Below are 17,511 nucleotides of genomic sequence, written 5' to 3'. Positions count from 1 at the left end.
TCAGGTGATCTCCCATCTCAGCCTCACAAGCAGCTGGGACTACAGGCACACACCATCATGCCTGGCCAATTTTTTTTTTTTTTTTTTTTGGAGACAGAGTCTCACTCTGTCACCCAGGCTGGAGTACAGTGGCCCGATCTCGGCTCATTGCAACCTCTGCCTCCCAAGTTTAAGCAATTCTCCTGCCTCAGCCTCCCGAGTAGCTGGGACTACAGGTGTGGACCACCACGCCTGGCTAATTTATTGTATTTTTAGTAGAAACATGGCTTCACCATGTTGGCCAGGCTGGTCTTAAACTCCTGACCTTAAGTGATCCGCCCACCTCGGCCTCCCAAAGTGTTGGGATTACAGGTGCGAGCCACTGTGCTTGGCCTCATGTTCTCTATGATCTTTTTATCATTATTTTTTTTATTTTTATTTTTTACTTTTTTGAGATGGAGTTTCTATCTTTTTGCCCAGGCTGAAGTGCAATGGCACGATCTCAGCTCACTGCAACCTCTGCCTCCCGGGTTCAAGCAATTCTGCTTCAGCCTCCCAAGTAGCTGGGATTACAGGCGCCTGCCACCACTCCTGGCTAATTTTTTGTATTTTTAGTAGAGATAGGGTTTCATCATGTTGGCCAGGATGGTCTCAATCTCCTGACCTCATGATCCGCCTGCCTCGGACTCCCAAAGTGCTGGGATTACAGGCGTGAGCCACCGCACCCCGCCCGTTTATTTATTTATTTTATTTATTTATTTTTTTGAGACAAAGTCTCGCTCTTGTCCCCCAAGGCTGGAGTGCAATGGTGCAATCTCGGCTCACTGGAACCTCTGCTCCGGGGTTCAAGGGATTTTCCTGCCTCAGCCTCCCAAGTAGCTGGGATTACAGGCGCCTTCCACCACACCCAGCTCATTTTTGTACTTTTATTTATTTTATTTATTTATTTATTTTTATTATACTTTAAGTTCTAGGGTGCATGTGCACAACATGCAGGTTTGTTACTATGTATACATGTGCCATGTTGGTTTGCTGCACCCATCAACTCGTCATTTACATTAGGTATATCTCTTAATGCTATCCCTCCCCCATCCCCCCAATTTTTGTATTTTCAGTAGAGACAGGGTTTCACCATGTTGGCCAGGCTAGTCTAGAAATCCTGACCTCAGGTGATCTGCCCACCTCGGCCTCTCAAAGTGCTAGGATTACAGGCATGAGCCACCGTAAGCAGCCTATGATTTTTTTTTTTTTTTTTTTTTTTTTTTTGAGACGGAGTCTCCTTCCATCGAGTGCAGAGGGAGACTGCACTCCAGGCTGGAGTGCAGTGGCGCGATCTCGGCTTGCTGCAAGCTCCTTCTCCCGGGATCACGCCATTCTCCTGCCTCAGCCTCCTGAGTAGCTGGGACTACAGGCGCCTGCCACCACGCCTGGCTAATTTTTTGTATTTTTAGTAGAGATGGGGTTTCACCGTGTTAGCCAGGATGGTCTCGATCTCCTGACCTCGTGATCCACCCACCTCGACCTCCCAAAGTGCTGGGATTACAGGCATGAACCACCACGCCTGGCCCATGATCTTTTAAAAATATAAAACCTTCATAGCTGGCAGGTGGGAGTTTGCTGTTCCCTGGCAAGAACGCTCCAGTCACTCCAGAGGCCTAGCTGCTTGTCCTGACTCTGCTCCTGATACCCAAAGGGAGTCTCTTCACCTACTGGGCTTGGAGCTTCTCGTCAGCAACGTGTGTGTATGAGACCATCAAGCATGCACTGCACAGGTGTGGAGGGTCTGCATTTCGTGGGGAGGGATCCAGGCTTATATTCTCTTTGAGATTTCAATATAGAATCTTATTACACAACAGGAACTAACTGAAGTACACCTTTCCTCTTCTTCCAGAAGTGGATTAATCTACATGATTTATTAATTTTTATTTTTATTTTTAGACGGTTTCACTTAGTTGCCCAGGCTGGAGTGCAATGGCACAATCTTGGCTCACTGCAACCTCCGCCTCCTGGATTCAAACGATTCTCTCATCTCAGCCTCCAGAGTAGCTGGGATTACAGGCACCTGCCATCATACCTGGCTAATTTTTGTATTTTTGTAGAGACCAGGTTTCACCATTTTGGCCAGGTTGGTCTTGAACTCCTGACCTCAAGTGATCCATCCGCCTGGGCCTTCCAAAGTGCTGGGACTACAGGCATGAGCCACCTTGCCCAGCCGACATGATTTATTTTACTAATCCTGAACAGATGAGGTACACTTTTCTAAACAAAATTTCTAGAGGGGATGATAAAAAATGTTTGCCTACCTCTCTGCTTTTGTCATTAGAGCACCATGTCTAGGAGAGGTTGTAAAAGAAAGGAGGATTTAGATCAAGTTGGGGACATTTGCAAAAATCATGGATTTTTCCCTTATATACAATGAAATTGGCCAGGCTCAGTGGCTCACACCTATAATCCTAGCACTTTGGGAGGCCGAGGCAGGTGGATCACTTGAGGTCAGGAGTTCTAAACCAGCCTGGCCAACATGGTGAAACTCTGCCTTTACAATATAAAAATTAGCCAGGCTTGGTGGTGCACACATCTATAATCCCAGCTACTTGGGAGGCTGAGGCAAGAGAATTGCCTGGACCCTGGAGATGGAGGGAGCCAAAATCATGCCACTGTGCTCCAGCCTGGGCCACAGATCAAGACTGCCTAAAAAAAAAAAAAAAAAAAAAAAGCCACTAAAATTACTATTGGTTTATAGAGAAAACATTGAAACAAGCTTACAAAAATACCACTACTGTGCTGTTTTTTAGTTAAGATACATTTTACTCTATTTCAAAACATCTAAGTCAGACTGGTAAATTAGGAGCACCAACGCAGAATTCTTTTTGCAAACATAGCAGATTTAAAAAACACTTAACACATAATACTTCTATTTATTTTTAGGTGGACAATCATGGACATTCCAAATTGAGACCCACAAGGGTTTATGACTACATTCTCAATGAGTGATGCGCCTGCCAGAAATAATAGGACTGATTCAGGACCAGTGAAAGAAGATACACAAACCCAAGGCTTGCATTTTCAGAAGGAAGGCTTATGTCACTCAACAAACATTTATTGAGTTTTCACTAGGTGTTAGGTGCTGTGCTAGTTAGAGATGCTGACCCAACCCCAGACACTGAAGCTCTCGTTTTCTCAGTGCAATTGATGAAAAGTCAAACATCAGCTCTAGAAATGGAGACTGAGAAGATGAGTTCATGTAACTGTCCCTAGATGAATTCTTATCTTCTGGTCAGTAAAGCAGGGTCCTTGAAGCTAAAAGATACCTTTTGTTTTTTGTTGAGACGCAGTGTCACTCTTGTTGCCCAGGTTGGAGTGCAGTGGCACGATCTCGGCTCACTGCAATCTCTGCTTCCCGGGTTCAAGCGATTCTCCTGCCTCAGCCTCCTAAGTAGCTGGAATTACAGGTGCCCGCCACCAAACCTAGCTAATTTTGTATTTTTAGTAAAGACAGGTTTCACCATGTTGGCCGGGCTGGTCTCGAACTCCTGACCTCGAGTGATTCACCTGCGTCAGTCTCCCAAAGTGCTGGGATTACAGGTGAGTCACCACTCACAGCCCTAAAAGATACACTTTTGAAAACAATAAATAGCACAGCACATAGAAGAAAGGTATGGAAGATATTCAAGAGATAATAACTTGCAGTGATCTCATCTCAATGATGCCCACACATCAGTGACCACCTTTCGGCTCCACTATCTTTGGATTATGTACACTGGAAGAAGTCAGTGCAGCAGTGATCTGAAGCGTCTTCCTCTAACACATAGAATGTTCTTTGTTTGTCTCAAAAACATCTAAGAGTTGAATCCACTTCATGAGGCTATCCAAGATTTGAAACACTAGCAGGTATTTCTCAAAAGCAAATATTCCTGAAGAGTTCATGTTTCTTGCTTTTTGATCGCTCCTTATTTAGACCAACTAATGATCAAATGAGATAAATCTTTAAAATATATATATATATATATTTGTATTATACTTTACGTTCTAGGGTACATGTGCACAACGTGCAGGTTTGTTATATATGTATACATGTGCTACGTTGGTGTGCTGCACCTATCAACTCGTCATTTACATTAGGTATATCTCCCAATGCCATCCCTCCCCCATCACCCCACCCCACAACAGGCACCGGCGTGCGATGCTCCCCACCCTGTGTCCAAGTGTTCCAAATGAGATAAATCTCTTAAAGGTATGTTCCCTCATCACTGCTTTTTTTTTCCTCCACAAGCTGAGGTCATCTACCACCTGTGGGGCTTGAAATATCAAAATGAAAAAACTTCCCCAGGAATGAGCACCACACACAATTTGCTGGGTAGCAGAAAGGTATGTGCAAAGGCTTTCACTATTAAGCAACAGTTTAGACCCTTTTCTCTGTCTTCTATTTCTGTTGCATAGTTCAAATTTTGGGGGGAAGAGTGTTCATAAATTCAAGAAAATTTTTGCCACTTCATCTTTAAGCTGATGTCTAGTTGTCATGAAATCAACCATATTAATTTCCAGGAACCCTCTTCAGGCAGAAGCTCTTCATTAAAAAGGTTATTAGTCAAAAATGGAGAATATGGGCATATCCTGTTCCATATCTTCAAACCTGGAATTGGTGGTCAGCTAGCAGTGGAGGAGAGCAGGGCAGGTGAGCAGGTGCTCCAACTGGACACAGGCTTGTTGAGCCATGGGGTCCCTTAAAGAAGGAGTCAGAGGCTAGGGGAACCCTTTTCAGTTGTTTCCTCCTCTTGACAACAAAACCTGGCTTAGCTTCCAGTGCTTCTTGTTGTTGAAGTTCCTTTGTATTAAACAGAATTCATCATCCAAGAAAATGGCCTATAAATGTCCAGCCATTGCATCAAATTCTCCATCAGAGGAGGAAGAGTGGACATTCCATAGAACCTTCCTCCTCTGAGGCATCCCTCATCTCTGGCATGGTGGCATCCTGGTGGCTAACCTGGCCTCTCTCCACCCCGCAGTGCCCAGCAGGCACAGAGTACAGGTTGATGGGCCAAGGAAGCCTCATGATGTCACCACGGCCACAGTCCCCACCAGGTGAGTCTGAGCCTAGGTCACTGCTGCTCTCAAGGTCCCTGTTGAGGTGGTCACCAGCTTATCTCAGACTTCAGGAGAAATGGCAGAAAGCTCTGCCCTAAAGGTTTCACAGAGGTCTCTAGAGGGCCCAGGTAATTGAAATGGATTCACATTTCCATCTCTACCTTTGTTTGTTTCCTTGTTTCCTTTTTTTTTTTTTTCTTTTTTTCTTGTTTTTGTTTTTGAGACAGGGTCTCATCTATTACCCAGGCTGGAGTGCAATGGCACAATCTCGGCTCACTGCAACTGGCTCATGCCTGTAATCCCAGTACTTTGGGAGACCAAGGTGAGTGGATCACGAGGTCAGGAGATCAAGACCATTCGTTTTTTTTGTTTGTTTGTTTGTTTGTTTTTTTTTTTTTTTTGAGACAGGGTCTCACTCTGTTGCCCAGGCTACAGTGCAGTGACATCATCTCAGTTCACTGCAACCTCTGCCTCCCAGACTCAAGTGATCCTCCTGCCTTAGCTTCCTCAGTAACTGGGACTACAGGCATGTGCCACTACATCTGGCTAATTTTTGTATTTTTTGTAGAGACGTGGTTTTGCCATGTCTCCTAGGCTTTCTCAAACTCCTGAACTCAAGCAATCTCCGACCTCAGCCTCTCAAAGCGCTGGGATTACAGGTGTGAGTCACCATACCCAGCCTCCACCTTTGTTTCTAGTGGTCACTTTTAAGATATTAGCAACAAGTGTCTTAACCTTTTAATAATATTTGTCTCATTTTTCCAGAGTTTTGGAAGGAAGCTAAGTACTTCCTTATTAATCAACCAGGCACAGACAGTGGCTACTGACTGTACTAACAGTGTTAATGACACTGTGGCAGTGGGTTGGTTAGGCCTGCTCATGGAACTTGTGGAACAAGGGAAAACCTCCTTAAAGACACCAATGGGTTCCCCAAGGCCTTGGTCACCTGTGACCCCAACCTTTTCCTCACACTAGATTTGTACTTAACTGTACATCTTTTTACTGTGGTAAAATATACATAAAATAAAATTGATCATTTTAATTTTTTTTTTCTTTTTGAGACAGAGTCTCGCTCTGTTTTCCAGGCTGGAGTGCAGTGGTGCAATCTTGGCTCACTTCAAGCTCCGCCTCCTGGGCTCAAGTGATTGTCCTGCCTCAGCCTCCCGAGTAGCTGGGATTACAGGCACCCGCCACCGTGCCCAGCTTATTTTTGTATTTTCAGTAGAGATGGGGTATCACCATGTTGGCCAGCCTGGTCTCAGATTCCTCACCTCAAGTGATCTGCCTGCCTCAGCCCCCCAAAGTGCTGAGATTACAGACGTGAGCCACCACGCCCGACCCATTTTATTTTATTTAATTAATTAATTAATTTATTTTTGCAACAGAGTCTTGCTCTGTTGCCCAGGCTTGTAGCGGCATGATCTCGGCTTACTGCAAGCTCAGCCTCCCCAGTTCACGCCATTCTCCGGCCTCAGCCTCCCGAGTAGCTGGGACTACAGGCGCCTGTCACCACGCCCAGCTAATTTTTTTGTATTTTTAGTAGAGACAGGGTTTCACCATGTTAGCCAGGATGGTCTGGATCTCCCGACCTCGTGATCCACCTGCCTAGGCCTCCCAAAGTGCTGGGATCACAGGCGTGAGCCACCGCACCCGGCCATTTCAATTATTTTTAAAAATCCTTGAGCAGAAGCCATGTTCATCTTCTCTGTATTGTTCCAATTTTACTATATGTGATGCCGAAGCAAGCACCCTTTTTAATTATTTTAAGCAAGCACCCTTTTGAATGATTTTCAAGTGTACAGTTGAGTGTCAATAAATACATTCATGTTGTTGTGCAACCAGCACCACTAGCCATCTCCAGGGCTTTTTCATCACACCAGACTAAAACTTTGCATCTGCTAATAACTCTCCATTCGTCCCTTCTCCCAGCCTCTGGTAACTTCCATTTCATTTTCTGTTTCTATGAATTTGACTATTCTAGGACCCTTGTATAAATAGAATCATGCCAGGCTCATGCCTGTAATCCCAGCAGTTTGGGAGGCCAAGGTGGGAGGATCACTTGAGTCCAGAAGTTGGAAACTAGGATGGGCAACATAGTGAGACCCCATCTCTAAAACAAACAAAAAACAAAACAAAAACCCACTAAAAGTCAGAATTGATTTTTAATCATTTTAATTAGTTACTTTGAGTTCCTTATCTTTGCCCAAAATTTTCACTCCATTTATAGTTTTTCCCACCCCATGGTTATTCTTTTTTTTTTTTTTTTTTTTTTTTAGGCAGTCTTGCTCCCTCGCCCAAGCTGGAGTGCAGTGGTGCTGTCTTGGCTCACTGCAACCTCCACCTCCTGGGTTCAAGCGATTCTCCTGCCTCAGCCTCCCAACTAGCTGGGACTACAGGCACACACCACCACGCCCAGCTAATTTTTGTATTTTTTAGTAGAGATGGGTTTCACCATGTTAGCCAGGATGGTCTCGATATCTTGACCTCATGATCCACCCACCTCAGCCTCCCAGAGTGCTGGGATTACAGGCATGAGCCACTGTGCCCGGCCAATTTTTGTATTTTTAGTAGAGATGGGGTTTCACCATGTTGGCCAGGATGGTCTCAATCTCTTGACCTCGTGATCCATCCACCTCGGCCTCCCAAAGTGCTGGGATTACAGGCGTAAGCCACTGCGCCCGGCCAATTTTTGTATTTTTAGTAGAGATGGGGTTTCACCATGTTGGCCAGGATGGTCTCGATCTCTTGACTTAGTGATCCACCGCCTCGGCCTCCCGAAGTGCTGGGATTACAGGTGTGAGCCACCACGCCTGGCCCCATGGCTATTCTTTGTATCATTCAGTTCAACCACTTTGACCTCTTTTTACTTTCCAAGCAATTACTTTCAAATGTCCGTATCACTGTGACTTACTATATCTAGCTTAACCCTCCATCAGAACATCTCCTTTTCTACCGGGTAATGATCTCTGATAAGGAAAAGCACTAACAGGGAGCTGGGTCTCCACACTTCGTAAATTGCCCAAGGAAGTGTTCCACCCCCGCTTGCTTTCCCACTGGGAGAATTCCTCAGAAGAAGCAACTTCAGAATGTCACTGCTTGCTGTCTGAGCTGTGCCACAATGGCTCTTAATTAGCCTGAGAAGCCTTGGTCAGGAAAAGCAAAGAAATCAGAATTGCAGGATAAGGTGTCTCCCAAAAGACTCTCAAGAAGCATCCTTTCTACCTGTACAGATCAGAGTGTTTGGACACTGTACAGAAGTCTCATGAAAAAACATGTAACTTTATCCTGAAGACATCTCAGCTTCCCTTTTTATGTGGATGATCAAGGGTGTCTGCAAGTCTGGGAAAAAGGGATGGAGGAGAATTAACAGCCAGTACTCCAGGGCCTGGCTTACTGATAAGGGAAATGGTTGTGATGATACAGAAATCTGGGGAGGCAGGAAGAGCTTGGCAGAAACAAATGGATGTCCCAAATAGGCTAGTTCACAATTTTTTTAAAGTTGAATATTAAAAAAATAAAATTCACAAGTTAAAAATGCCATCGGATTAAATGTATTAAGGCAGTGGTTTGGAACGAAAATTTGAACAAGTAGAATGAAACAGTTGGAAAAAATCAGAATGGTATTAGACAAGGAAGTTTTTTGGTTTTTGGTTTTTTGAGATGGAGTCTCGCTCTGTCACCCAGGCTAGAGGGCAGTGGCATGATCTTGGCTCACTGCAACCTCTGACTCCCAGGTTCAAGCGACCCTCTTGCCTCAGCCTCCCGAGCAGCTGGGATTACAGGCACCTACCACCACACTCGGCTAATTTTTTGTATTTTTAGTACAGACAGGGTTTCACCATGTTGGCCAGGTTGAACTCCTGACCTCAAGTGATCCACCCACCTTGGCCTCCCAAAGTGCTAGATTACAGGCATGAGCCACCATACCCAGCCATAGGCAGGAAAGTTCTTACAGCTATTAGATACCACTTTACTTTGGTAAAGGGGGGTTAGTAACTGCTAAGAGGTAAGAAGGAGAGCTCTGACGTACTAGTTAAGTTCTGTTTCTCAGTTTGGGTGATGGTTAATATAAAAATTCACTAAGCTGGGCTGGGTGTGGTGCCTCATGCCTATAATCCCAGCACTTTGGGAGGCCGAGGCGGGTGGATGACCTGAGGTCAGCTATGCCAACATGGTGAAACCCCCTCTCTACTAAAAACACAAAAATTAGCCAGGTGTGATGGTGCATACCTGCAATCCCATCTACTCTGGAGGCTGAGACAGGAGAATAGCTTGAACCTGGGAGGTAGAGGTTGCAGTGAGCCGAGATGGTGCCACTGCACTCCAGCCTTGGCAACAGAGCAAGACTGTCTCAAAAGTAAAATAAAATAAAATAAATAAAATAAATAAAATAAAATAAAATAAAATAAAATAAAATAAAATAAAATAAAATAAAATGCTGGGCGTGGTGGCTCATGCCTGTAATTCCAGCACTTTGGGGGCCAAGGTAGGCAGATCATGAGGTCAGGAGATTGAGACCATCCTGGCTGACACGGTGAAACTCCGTCTCTACTAAAAAATACAAAATAAATTAGCCGGGGGGTGATGGTGGGCACCTGTAGTCCCAGCTACTCAGGAGGCTGAGGCAGGAGAATGGTGTGAACATAGGAGACGGAGCTTGCAGTGAGCTGAGTTTGCGCCACTGCACTCCAGGCTGGGCGACAAAGCAAAACTCTATCTCAAAAAAAAAAAAAAAATTTACTAAGCTGAATACTTTTGATATGTGCCTTTATGTATACCATATTTCAAAGATAAGTTTATTGGAAAAAGCACTTCTGGAATGATAAAAATAAAGACCTCCAAAAGTCCACCCCTTTATAAGAGTAACAAAAACACTGGAAAAAATGACCAAAATCAACTTTTTCAGAACTCTGGAAGTTAGCCAAAAGCTTGAAGCATCACTAGCAGCCACTGAGGCAGAACAAGTTTGGAGACCCCCAAAAATTCTATCTTCACAGAACTGTTATTACTTGACCTGTCTGACAGCTCTCTGAAAGGCTCCATTTTCAAGGTTTCTCTTTACTTGACTTGATTCAGAGCCAATGCTACAAGAACAGCCTTATCCCTAGGTCATTTGTTGAAAACAATCCGTGGCAATTGTTTAATATGTGCAGCTGCCTGGGAAAATACCTGCAAATCATATATCTGTTAAGGAACTTGTATCTAGGCTATATAAAGAATTCTTACAACTCAATGTAAAAGTGGGTAAAGGATTTAAAAAGACATTTCTAGCTGGGCATGGTGGCTCATGCTTATAATCCTAGTTCTTTGGAAGGCTGAGGCATGAAGATCGCTTGAGGCCAGGAGTTTGAGCAGTCTGGGAAACACAGCAAGACCCTGTCTCTACAAAAAAAATTTTACAAAATTAGCCAGGTGTAGTGGCATGTGCCTGTAGTCCTGGCTATTCAGGAGAATAAGGTGGGAGGATTGCTGGAGCCCAGGAGGTTGAGGCTACAGTGAGCCTCTGCACTGCACTCATGCCACTGTACTCCAGGCTGGGTGACAAAGCAAGACCCTGTCTTAAAAAATAAATAGACATCTCTCCAAAGATGTACAAAAGTTCAAAAATACATGAAAAGGTATTCAACATGATTAATCATTAGATAATCATGAGATACAGTTTCACACCCACTAGGATGGCCAGTCTAATAAAGACAGGTCACAAGTGGTGGCAGGAATGTGGAGAAATTAAAGCCCTTATACACTGCTGGTGGGGATGTAAAATAGTCCTGAAAAACAATTTGGCAATTCCTCAAAAAGTTACACATAGAGTTACTATATCACCATCAATTCCATTCTTACGTATATATCCAGGAGAACTGAAAACATACTCACACAAAAGCTGGTACACCAGTGTTCACAGCATGATTCATAATAGTCAAAAAGTGGAAATGACCCAAATGTCCACAAATGGATGGATGGTTAAACAAATGTGGTTAAACATATGGAATACTATTTGGCAATATAACGAAGTAAAGTTCTGAATCATACTGAAACATAGATGAGTACTGAAGTCATTACACATTCAGTAGAGAAGACCATGTACTGAAATATCTGGAATAGGTAAATCTATAGGAACAGAAAGTAGGTTGCCAGGGGCTTTGAGAAGTAGAGTATGGAGAATGCCTGTAATGGGTATTTGTCTTCTTTTTGGAAGGATAAAAATGTCCTAAAATTAGATATTGGTGATATTCAGTGCTGTGAATATATAAAACCACTCAATTGTACATTTTAAAGAATAAATTTTATAGTATGTGAACATCTCAGTAAAGCCATTTTAAAATTATTTTTATTTTTTACTTATTTTTTTTTGAGATGGAGTTTTGCTCTATCACCCAGGCTGGAGTGCAGTGGCATGATCTCAGCTCACTGCAACCTCTGCCTCCCAGTTGAAGCAATTCTCCTGCCTCAGCCTCCTGAGTAGCTGAGATTACAGGAGCATGCCACCATACCCAGCTAATTTTTGTATTTTTAGTAGAGACAGGGTTTTACCATGTTGGCCAGGCTGGTCTCGAACTCCCGATCTGAAGTGATCTACCCACCTCAGTCTCCCAAGGTGCTGGGATTACAGGCGTGAGCCACCATGCCCAGCCTCAGGAAAGCTATTATAAAACAAGAAAGCTTACTTTAAAAATTCCTTCATATCATTATTAATCACAATTATGCCTACAAGGATAAGTCAGTTTTCTAAGGCATGGGTAAAAGCCCCAGAAAACCAGGGACTTTATATGTTTTATAGAAGAGTATTTCCCCAATATGCAGTTCCAGAGCTGAAACAGTAGGTGGTCAATAAATATCCTTAAATGAATAAATACAGATTGAGAAAGTGTTCGGAACCCAGATTTTCTGATTCCAGGCTCACCCCTCCACAGTGGAGACGTGGTGAGGCAGTGACCTCATGAATAAGGAGCAAGGTGCCCTGGCCAGGATGTCACTTACAGAATTGTTGTTGCTTACTGGACGGTTACGTTCCTTCCTGGGGAATGGACGTGCTCTCTAGAGGGACAGACACACTATTTAGCAGATGGGTAGCAACTGACAGAGCTTCCTAGCGAAAAAAGACTCAGGTCTTGGAGGCAGGTCACCCCAGCTCGATTCCAGGCTCTGTCTCTCAGAAATGGGTTTATCGGCCGGGCGTGGTGGCTCAAGCCTGTAATCCCAGCACTTTGGGAGGCCGAGGCGGGTGGATCACGAGGTCAGGAGATCGAGACCATCCTGGCTAACACGGTGAAGCCCCATCTCTACTAAAAAATACAAAAAACTAGCGGGGCGTGGTGGCAGGCGCCTGTAGTCCCAGCTACTCGGGAGGCTGAGGTAGGAGAATGGCGTGAACCCGGGAGGCGGAGCTTGCAGTGAGCCGAGATCGTGCCACTGCACTCCAGCCTGGGCGACTGAGTGAGACTCGGTCTCAAAAAAAAAAAAAAAAAAAAAAAAAAAATTTTTGTTTGAGACAGTCTCGCTCTGTCACCCAGGCTGGAGTGCAGTGGCGCGATCCCGGCTCACTGCAAGCTCCGCCTCCCGGGTTCACGCCATTCTCCTACCTCAGCCTCCCGAGTAGCTGGGACTACAGGCGCCCGCCACCTCGCCTTGCTAGTTTTTTGTGTTTTCTAGTAGAGATGGGGCTTCACCGTGTTAGCCAGGATGGTCTCGATCTCCTGACCTCATGATCCGCCTGTCTCGGCCTCCCAAAGTGCTGGGATTACAGGCGTGAGCCATCGCGCCCCGCCCGTTTTTCTAATCTTTCTAAGCCTGTATTTCCTCATCTGTGAATGCAGGTAATAATACTTGCCTCTTACCTCATAGGAATGTTGTAGAAAGTAAACGAGCAGCATATACATAATGCATGTGGCTCATTTGGATAATATCTGATAACATTTTAATTTACATTGATAATATCGAATGAACAAATAGGTTTCAAATATCTTTTTTTTTTTTTTTTTTTTGAGATGGAGCCTTGTTCTGTCACCCAGGCTGGAGTGCAGTGGTGTGATCTCGGCTCACTGCAACCTCTGCCTTCCAAGTTCAAGTGATTCTCCTGCCTCAGCCTCCCAAGTAGCTGGCAATACAGGTGTGTGCTACCACACCTGGGTACTTTTTTTTGTATTTTTAGTAGAGACAGGGTTTCACCATGTTGGTCAGGTTAGTCTCGAACTCCTGACCTCAAATGATCCGCCCACCTTGGCTTCCCAAAGTGCTGGGATTACAGACATGAGTCACCACAGCTGGCCTCAAGTATCTTGTAAAAAATAAAAGGGAGACAGGTCAGTGGTTATTTTCAGACTTTGCAGGGAACCGTTACCTAAAAAGGTTGGGAGCCTCACTCCTACCCTCCCCACCACGGTGGCATTGAGCAAGGCAGAGAACAAAAACTCCTCCCTGCAGAGCAGCTCCCACTCCCTAGCAGCCCACAGCCTGGCATGAAACCAACACCATTATCTTGGGGGTGTGGATTAAAGGCAGGAAACAGGAAACACTTTGCCTCACCTTGAGAGAGAAGAGGGACCCAGGTATTTATATCCCCGGAAACCAAATATCTTTTCCCCTCTGGGTCGCAATGGTGCTACATTTGTTGTTTTTCTAATTAAAAAGGAGTACATGGAGGGGCAACTGAACTTGAATTGGTTCTCATCAGGAGCTACTGTAAACTCAGTCTTCCTGTTCATTAAAAGAAAAAAAAAAAGCTTTCCTTTTGCTTGACACCTGTTAATAGCATGCCTGTGGAAATAAGTAACCATGCTCGAAAATAATCTCCAATTGCAGGATGGAAACAGTTGTTGTGATTGTTTAAGATATAATATACCTAAAGCAAGCAGCACCGTGGTTAGCATGTTGTTGGTACTCAGGAAATGGTAACTATTATTTAAAACACCTTTTATGCTCTGTTGGTGTAGTGCTCACTACCGTGGAATAAACTTAACTGAATAGTGCCCTCCAGAGGCCACTGGGAATTCAACTGTGCTGACAGTTGAAAGAAAGTCTGGAAAAAGACCACAACTACCATTTAATTGTCTTTTACATTGATGCGGAGTCAGTACCACAGCCTGGTGTCCCAGGATGTATTAGAACATGACCGACTGTCTGATTTGTCAACCACAGTAGCCTTTCTTTGGCCAGGGCTTATTTGTTTGCAAGGGACACTTATGAAGACATGGAGATCTTGGGGAAACAAGTCCAGCTAGGCACCGTGGGAACTGGTGCTGGGAACTGCCAGTCCCAGGAAGGTACTGTCCCATACCTTTTTCTGGGGACACTGTCTCTCATCCCTGTCCTTTCCTGTATGTCCACTCTGTGTTCCTCTAAAGAAACCAGCTTCCTCTTGATGTCTGCCATTCTGTAACTGTAGCACGGGCATGTGGTTCTGGCTCTTTCTAGACATGAATCCAGATGTGGTTCTGTTTGGTCTTCCAGCTCATCTCACACAGCAAGAGCAGCTTGGTCTCTCACTGGCTTGACTCCAGATTTTCAGGAGATTAAACTGGTTGTCAGTCAAGTCTAATGGCTGGATTTAGTCTGTCTATCCCTGGTGGCTGGCCAGGAGGTGGAGATGGGGATGCGTGTGTGTGTGTAGGGAGACAGGCCAGTGTCATGTGATACTAAATAAATTTAGCACATATGGAAATGCAGGAAGGGCAAGTATGTCAAAGCGTCTGTTTTTCTACAAACACGGAGCTAGTATTTATATTTATAGTATTTATAGAGCTTTACCATGCGCCATGCACTGTCTTAAGAACTTTCTAAACATCATTTCATTTAATCCTAAAGGCCTCCTATGACATTTGATCCTGCAATCATTCCCTATGAAGTAACTGCTGATAACAATGTTTGTGTATCTTTCCATAATTTCCTAATGCATTTTATTCCCATTTTAAAGATGAGGGAACCAAACCTTAGAAAGTTTAAGCCAAGATTTAAGCCAAGGCAGTCTGATTTTTTTTTTTTTCAGGTTAGACAGGTAATGTACTGACATTGTAACAAGGTTTGAGGGTGGCACATCTCACACACGTGTGTGAACACCCAGTCATCATACTCACAAACTACAAAAGGATCAAGGCAGGCTGATTCTAAAGCCAGGATGTTCAACACTCACCCCACCTTCCTCCTAGTGTAGCCCCTATGGCATGGTAGATAATTTTGCTATGCAGAAAAAACATCGAATTTGGTCTGGTTCTCAGGGAGGTTATAGTCTGGTTAAGGAAGGCAAGATTTATACATGCAAAACCGTGAGTAAATGACAGGAGAGGGATCAAGTACCAAATTGCATGTTGCCATTATATTTGTTTTCTATTGCTATGTAACAAATTACCACAAATGTAGATAGAAGCTTTAGAGCAACACCCATTTATTAGCTCACGGTTCTATAGGTAAGAATACAGCTATGGCATGGCTGGGCTTGCACCGACTGGAGCTGCCAACAATCTCATCTGGAGCTCAGGGACCTTTTTGAAGGGGTTAAAATATGCTATCCTGGAATACTGATTATTTAAGTTAAAGGCACTTGAAAAACAGCAGGTGCAAAAAGATCGCTTTGACCTTCATGCTGTTTCTTAAAAGCAGAAGATTAAATTCCCACGTGAAAGACGCCCTCCCTATACTAGTAAGATGCAACATCCTTGCCATCAAGGACGAGGAAGTTGAGGTCAAGGAAATTCTGTACAAAGAAGCCTTTCTCTTCCTATTTTCCTACCCTATTAGCTATCCTAGCGCAAGCCCCTTTGCCTTACACATGTTCACAGTTTTACTATTGTGTCCAATCCAGAATGGAAGAAACTGACAATAATTGTTTCTTTGGGTCTTCAATATTTTAGGAGGGCTCCTGTAAAACATCTGTGAAGAAACATGTATGCTTTTTTCCTGTTAATCTATCCTATCTCAATTCTCAGGACCGTTAAGAGGATGGAGGTGGTTTTCCTGCTCCTATATCTTCCAAGATCACCGCTTGGTGGCAGAGTTCAATTCTTTGTGGTTGTAGGCCTGAGGTACCTTTTTCCTGTAAGTTGCCAAACAGGGACTGCTTTCGGCTCCTAGAGGTTGCACTTCTCCATCTGCAGTTCACAGTGGGGGTTATTTGCTTTCCTCTAGGCCAGCTGGAGCATTTCTCTCTTACTTCTGTTACCAGCCAAACTTTCTGCTTTGTTTGTTTTGCTTGTTTGTTTTTTGAGACAGAGTCTCTGTCTACCAGGCTGGAGTGCAGTGGCGCGATCTTGGCTCACTGCAGCCTCTGCCTCCTGGATTCAGGTGATTCTTGCCTCCCAAGTAATTGGGATTACAGGTGTATGCCACCATACCAAGCTAATTTTTTTCTATTTTTAGTAAAGACAGGTTTCACCATGCTGGCCCTGCTGGTCTCGATCTCCTTACCTTGTGATCCACCCACCTTGGCCTCCCAAAGTGCTGGAATTACAGGCGTGAACCACAAAAGATGTTTTTTTTTTTTTTTTTTTTTTTTTTTTTTGCCACATCTACTGTGAGAATGAAAACCATTCTCAGCAATCAGACTGTCGACATTCCAGAAAATGTCGATATTACTCTAAAGGGATGTGCAGTTATTGTGAACGGCCCCAGAGGAACCCTGCGGAGGGACTTCAATCATATCAACGTAGAACTCAGTCTTCTTGGAAAGAAAAAAAAGAGGCCCCAGGTTGACAACTGGTGGGGTAACGGAAAGGAGCTGGCTACCATTTGGACCATCTGTAGTCATGTACAGAACATGATCAAGGGTGTTACACTGGACTTCTGTTACAAGATGAGGTCTGTGTATGTGCACTTCCCCATCAATGGCATTATCCAGGAGAATGGGTCTCTTGTTGAAATCCAAAATTTCTTGGGTGAAAAATACATCTGCAGGGTTTGAATGAAGTCAGGTATTCCTTGTTCAGTATCTCAAGCTCAGAAAGATGAATTAATCCTTGAAGGAAATGACATTGAGCTTGTTTCAAATTCAGCGGCTTTGATTCAGCAAGCCACAACGTTAAAAACAAAGATATCAGGAAATTTTTGGATGGTATCTATGTCTCTGAAAAAGGAACCATTCAGGAGGTTGATTAATAAGACCTAAGAGTTGTCCAGCTACAGAAACAAGATGGCGGATGCTTCCTAAGACCTATATGTGATATTTAAATGATGCAATAAAAGACCTATTGATTTGGGGGGAAAAAAAAAAAACAAACTACAAAAAAATTAGCCGGGTGTGGTGGTGTGTACCTGCAGTCCTAGCTACTTGGGGGGCTGAGGTGGGAGGATCATTTGAGCCCAAGAAGTTGCAGTGAGCTGAGATCATGCCACTGCACTCCAGCCTGGGTGACAAAGTGAGACCCTGTCTCAAAAAAAAAAGAGTGTGTGAAAAAAAGTGGGTGTATGTACACATATAAATCATAATAAATCATCCCATTACTGGGTATATACCCAAAG

At 44.0% G+C, this 17,511-nt stretch overlaps 1 protein-coding gene, 1 non-coding gene and 2 pseudogenes across 4 annotated transcripts in view; 1 reads left to right on the top strand and 3 right to left on the bottom strand.

Annotated features, from left to right (window-relative positions):
* Positions 1-17,511, bottom strand: part of PDZD2 (PDZ domain containing 2) — a 485,800-nt gene that overhangs the window by 283,862 nt on the left and 184,427 nt on the right. The gene's annotated exons all lie outside the window — the stretch shown is intronic.
* Positions 6,740-6,813, bottom strand: LOC115896649 (annotated as a pseudogene).
* On the bottom strand, positions 15,046-15,149 carry LOC115896711. The gene has a single exon (XR_004056612.1). It is a non-coding gene; the product is annotated as a small nucleolar RNA U13 (small nucleolar RNA).
* On the top strand, positions 16,574-17,148 carry LOC115896466 (annotated as a pseudogene).

The sequence above is a fragment of the Rhinopithecus roxellana genome, chromosome 3 (assembly GCF_007565055.1).
Source record: "Rhinopithecus roxellana isolate Shanxi Qingling chromosome 3, ASM756505v1, whole genome shotgun sequence".
Taxonomy (NCBI): domain Eukaryota; kingdom Metazoa; phylum Chordata; class Mammalia; order Primates; family Cercopithecidae; genus Rhinopithecus; species Rhinopithecus roxellana.
This window is presented reverse-complemented; position numbering and strand designations above follow the sequence as displayed.